This window comes from Dipodomys merriami, unplaced genomic scaffold (assembly GCF_024711535.1).
Source record: "Dipodomys merriami isolate MVZ:Mamm:240054 unplaced genomic scaffold, mDipMer1.0.p SCAF_972, whole genome shotgun sequence".
Lineage (NCBI taxonomy): Eukaryota > Metazoa > Chordata > Mammalia > Rodentia > Heteromyidae > Dipodomys > Dipodomys merriami.
Window position 1 is genome coordinate 77,484 of NW_027206593.1, and position 6,226 is coordinate 83,709.

The 6,226-nt window shown below is 32.7% G+C and overlaps 1 pseudogene; it reads left to right on the plus strand.

Annotated features, from left to right (window-relative positions):
- Positions 1–3,066: 3,066 nt before the first annotated feature.
- On the plus strand, positions 3,067–3,163 carry LOC138822010 (U6 spliceosomal RNA; annotated as a pseudogene).
- The last annotated feature ends 3,063 nt before the right edge of the window (positions 3,164–6,226 follow it).

The window sequence follows — 6,226 nt, forward strand, 5'->3', positions numbered from 1 at the left end:
GAGGTCATAATCGTACTCTATAGAGACTGCTGTTTGGTTGTGCTTTTTGTGTGTTTTTGTTTTTTGTTGTGTTTTTTCACTGAATTTCAAAAAGTTGTGAAAGTGTGTTACAAAAATGTCCATCTAATTGTCCAATGTTCCGGGATCAGAGTCATTCCTTCTATCATTCTCAACCAACCCCTTCTACAAGATTTATTTCCGATTTACCACTTCCTTTCTCACATGTGTATATTAAATATTCTAGCTGTACTTGCCCCTTGTTCCATTCTTCATTCATTCTATAGCTTTATTATTATTCCTTTAATATTATTAATATTAATTCAATTTCCTGATAGTCATTCTGTTAAACTGTCTGTTGGTACTTTGAAAGGTTTATATACATTCCATGGAGTTTCAATTCTGCATATACTTGAACTGATGTCAGCTCATATTTCCATAATTCATTCATCTGAAGTAACAATTTGCAAAACTGGAGACATGAAGCACCTAGACATGATTTCATTACCCTCCATTTGGAAGATTAATCTGTAGTCAACAAGAAAGTTTAAAAATGGCTTAGAATATATTCCTAAATACCAGTTTTTATAAATGGCTTTGTAGAGTGGTGTGTGATTATTTTATTTTACATGGGATAATATTTTCAACTACCTATAAGTATTGGCAAAAGAAGAAATCTAAAATTTACTACTGTAGAGGAAAATGATAGAATTAGAAGACAGATTGTATGTTTGTCAAATCTCTGATGAGTACCCATATTCAAGACTTAAAGTCATATTTCTTACTATGTTAGACATATAGGGAAAACATAAAACACCATATGATAAGGCAACTATTCATGACTTTTTAAAATGTACTTATGTGATGAAATTTATTTATTAGCTAATGTTTTGGTTTGAAATATTGGAGGCTGATCTATTTAACAAATTTTCAAAGGCACCTACTGAAAAACACAAATGGTGGGGGGTACTATTTCTACACTTTAATGAATGGTTGAACCTGTTTGGCATTAGTGCTGGGTGAATAAATCAACTCTATTGAAACTTGCTCCCTACACTTGAAAGACTAGTAACCTCACTAAATATCATCACTTGTATAGTGTTATTTTGGCAAATGTGATTTTTAAAAGTTTATTTGAAAAAGAATATACTTTCAGCAGATTAAATGTAGGTTATCATTTGTTTGAGAATGACAACATTTTATACTACAGAACCAAGTTTACTGAAGTACCAGTGTTTTGAAGCACTAAGGATCTTCTCAATTAATGTTTTTTGAATTATATTTGACCTCTATTTCAAGTATTCCTAGCATTGGTAGACCAATTATGGATCTATCATTCAGGAACTATTTTTTTGCCTGCTGATACTGGACTGAAATCATTCATTAATCATTATGAGAAGGGTATTACAAATAATCTTGTGACACTTGTGGTCTTTTTCACTCATATGGCATGGTCATCTGAAAAGTGAAAGTTTGAATTACTGTACTTTCACATTTTGTGATTTCATCTTGCATTTTAAGTTGCCTTGCATTTCCCAATTGCTCACTGCTAATTCCTGCATTTCAAGGAATTGGGGCCCTGAAATATAAGAAATGAGAAATTGAGATGGGTCTTCAATTACTTTCTCTTGGCATGTTGCATGGGCATAGGTGGGAACTTCTGCCCTAGTTATCTGATGAGGCGGATAACTGGGACCTGGGATCCTAGGACCCATGGATCCTGTAGAAGAATAGTACCTTTTAGACACCATATCAGCAAAATTTGAGTATAATCAGTAGGAATGCTTCAGAAATATGGAGAAAAACAATTTGGGACCAGCGAGTTAAAACAATAAACAGAGCAGCAGAGTAAAATCCCTTATAGATTAGAGGAAAACAACATTTTTTTTTTACCATGTGAATTCAGAAGACCAAGAACACTTAGAAAGTATCACAAGTTTATACCGAAAACCTTGCATTGATACTTTTTATATTCTAATATATATTCTAATCCTGATTATTTATATTCCAATCTATTTATTGGAATAATATGAATTAATTTATCAAATTATCAATTAATTCTAGTAAGATCCACTGTGTGAAATATAAAATCAACACATATACGTATAAAATATATAATTATCTATAAGAAAAAGTTTTGCATTGTTCTGTTGTGGTTAGGGAATCAAAGGCAACTGTTTTAAAGTATTATTCCATTACCTCTACCTCATTGTTTGGTAGAATTATAACTAAAGCTTTACCATTCGGGGATGTACAGCTTAGAGGCGAGAGGAAACACTGTGATTAAAAAACTACCAATTTAAGGCCTAATAACGAGGAGAAACATATGGACTTCTCCTGGAGCTATGGAATATATTTGGTGATAGAAAATCAGTGGTGTAACTTCCTGCTTGGTTGGATGGTAGTCAGGCCAGGACATTAGGTAATCATGCATATGAACAATATTTTCACCTTCTTGGCTTTAGTTACTTTTGAAATGGTAGGGTGTAATAAGCAGTTATATTTTGAAAAAATACCTTCTAGTCCGAACAGTTCTGTCTGAACTGTTCGTCTCTCTATAATCCCTCGTAACTAAGATTAGTTTTGCTCCAGTAAGACAATATATGCTGTCAGGGTAAGACATTCTGGTTGGGCTGTTCCTACATGAAGCAAGGGTAAAAGGTCAAGGAGACATTTGTGCCAGCAAGACCTCATTTGGGAAATTTTAAGCTGCAGAAGTTTAGAAGTAGCTCTAAGCAAGGCTTACTTTGAATCCATTAGCTCAACAAAGCTAAATCAGTTAATAAACAAGTACTTGAAAATCCATCACCTTTGCACCTATCTATAAAGGCTTCAAAGTATGATCAAATTTCAAATGAAAAAGACTTAAAGTAGTCATTTACAAAAACTTGCAAATGTGAACAATCGAACAAACAACATAAGTTTTTTCCACCATACACAGAATTTTACAGAAATAAGATGAATAGCAATTTTGGGAACAATAAGGTTTCCTTGTTACAAATAGGCAACCAAGGATATATGCCTGTCTTAAGATTGCATCATTAATTACTTAAGTTTATAGGATACTACATGCTTCAGCAGCACGTCTACCCGAATTACAATACAGAGATTTATATGGCTCTTGCACAAGGATGATATGAAAATTTGTGAAGTATTCCATATTTTTCATTATTCAGATGCAAGAAATGAAAAACAGTTATTCAAAAGTTGATTACAAATATACAAGAGTAATAATATGTGTAATTCATAGAAATAAAAGTTAATTTGACATCAGTGTATTCAATCTTCACCGTTTTAGAAAGGCCTTTACATAGCATAACCTTTATAAAACTTTTGAAATAAGATAACATTGTCATTTTATCCCAAAGAAATAAAATTCTATAAGGACCTAGGAATTAAAAGAATCTTAAAATGTTTCTATATGAAATGCAATCTGAAAGAACACATGTATTAATGAACGTATGGATTATAAAACAATGTCGAATTCAAAGTATTATATCTAGGAGCGAATGAAATAGATTATGGACATTATACAAACAGAATACTAAATATTTTAAAATATACTTTTTCAGACAAGCACCAGAAATATCTTTAGTTTCTGTACTACTCATTTCAACAGATAAGTTAAAATTATTTCTGATTTAAAAAATCACAAACTCTATAGAAATCATTATAGATGTATACAAACAACTCGAATATATTTTGACATCAATGTCAGGCAATTCACTTGGAAGAATACCATGGAATACATGAATTTTTAAAGTAAGGTATTGCTGTTGCTTTGTATTGTGAAAATATTTTCTATGGAAACATAGGATGGACTGGCAATTTTGAAATTTAAGAAACTTAACTGATCCATTAGGACTTAGGAGAACAATTTGTACAGCTTTCCACAACTTCAAAGAGGTAGTGATACATACTTATCCTTTTGGCAATATCAAATGCAGTTTCTTCCAAGTTGTGCTTCAGACCTGGCTTGATATAATGGTTCAACAGAAGGATATCCAGCTTATCTTTGCTATATCTATTCCCAGCAGCAAGATGCAGGGGGTCAAGAGGCCTTTAACTTGGCCATTGGTATCTGCATCATGATGAAATAAGAAGCCACTCTGTTATTATTCCATGTATAAGTACTGTGCAGGGATGTCCAGCCATTCGCAGTTATTACATGAATATCTGCCTTGAGCCACCAACTCATGGACAATATCTAAGTGTCCACTGTAGGCTTCTCGATGAAGAGGGGTATACTCATCGTCATCCCTAGTAATCACATGAGTGGCCTTTTTGGAAAGTAGTCTCTGCACTGTAGTAAGGCGATTATTTTCAGCAGAACAAAGAAGAAATTTGCTTGGATACTATTTCATTTTTTTCTTGCAATTGATACCATTTCTCACTTTTTCATCTTGTTCCTCAACTTCATCAGAATTGCCTAACCAGAGACTTTGAGTGCCAATGAGAATGAGCTCTCCATGTATTTCCCCAATAGTTCACATTGGATGAAATGGTCAGAAAAATCTGGTGAATTTTCTGCATCTGTTTTTTTCATTATTATTTATTTTCTCTTTTTTCATTTTTACTATTCTAAATTATTCTAACTGGAGAGTAGGGAATTGGTAGAGAGCAGAGGAAAGATTTTCCTCCGTATTTAAAGGTACAGACTGAAAATGAGGACCAGTGTTTTCTTCTTGTGCAGCTTATTCTAAGAATGAGAAAACAGGAAATAATGTATTCTATGTAAATGAATTGGGATATGGCAGAGCAGAAAGTGAAATGATGCAACCAAAAATATAAAAGCAAAATAAATTAGGATAATTGTGGAGCAATCATATTACCTATGAGAACCATGAAAGGGAGAGAGGGAGAGACAGATGTGCAATGGTCTAGCTAGCCACAAAATCCATCCCTCTCATCAAATTATAGAGCAAATAAATTCATTTTTTAAAAGAGATGGAAATAGAATTTAAGATCAGATATCTCCATTGTTTTTAATTATATTCTTATTATCTTAAATACTTGTATAAGGGAATTTTCATTCAACATATCAGTTTTTTAAGTAAAATGGATCTTTATATAACTTTTCCACACCCTTCCAAACCTCACCCCACTTTAATTTTTTCTAGTTTCATACTATCTGCATTGAATATTATACCTTCACTCTCTTCCTCCATATCTCTCTTTATTCCTTCCTTTTGACTTCCACTCACATATTCCAAGTGATAGTTTCCTGGTTTTCATTTTGTTGGAGTACAGTTCAATTTTATAAGAAATTACACCTTTGAAATACTCCTCTGCAAATAGCATGCTTTGGTTAATATTTTTGTGTAAACTTGTATAAATTTCTAGCTTCCAAATATGGCTCTGACTTAGTTCCATTAATATATTTTTAAATCTATCCTTTTCGTTGCAAATAATGTAAGAGTCTTCAAAATGGATGGGTTCAATCCAATTGTGTATATGTGCCACACTTTCTCTAATCATCACTCTGCCAAAGGGCATCTGGGCTGTTTCCGTAACTTGGCTACGGTGAATAGTGCAGCAGTGAACATGATTGTGAAAGTGATTTTACTGTTACATTTTGGAATAATTCATCACTTCCTTTGTGGGAGCAATACTCTATCCAGTTACCCAGAATAAGAACATCCTTCCCTTCATCTTCATCACATTGAATTGCAAGTCCTCAAAAACACACTTACCCCTACAGGTCTCAATAAGCTAAAACACCACTGTGCCCATATTCTTTCAAAACATTTTTCTCATAATTGTACATATAATTTAGTGAGAACCTTCTATGTACTTTCCTAATGTGGGAATGAGGGACATGACAGAGTAAACGTAAGAAATATGCAACTTAATTAGCTATTATCATATTTAAAATCATGTTCAGCTCTAATTCATAGCCTCACATAATATTATTTTAATCTTTATTTGATTACTTCATCTAACCCGTAAATTATATCAGGTGAGTTAAAAGCAAAGGCAAAAAGTGTGGTTTTATTTTGACACTCATGTGTGAGGTTGCACAACATGGGCAAATAGATGGATTGGAATTAATAGCTCTTATCCATTTTGTTAACATAGAGATGATTTTCCCAACCTGATTCTTGAATTCGTATTCCATTCAACAACAAGAAACATGTGATAATTTCCTTTGTTTTGCTCCTTATTAAATTTTTTCCATTTTATTTTATAATGGATGATTTCATAAATGTACTGTAGATACAAAAATATG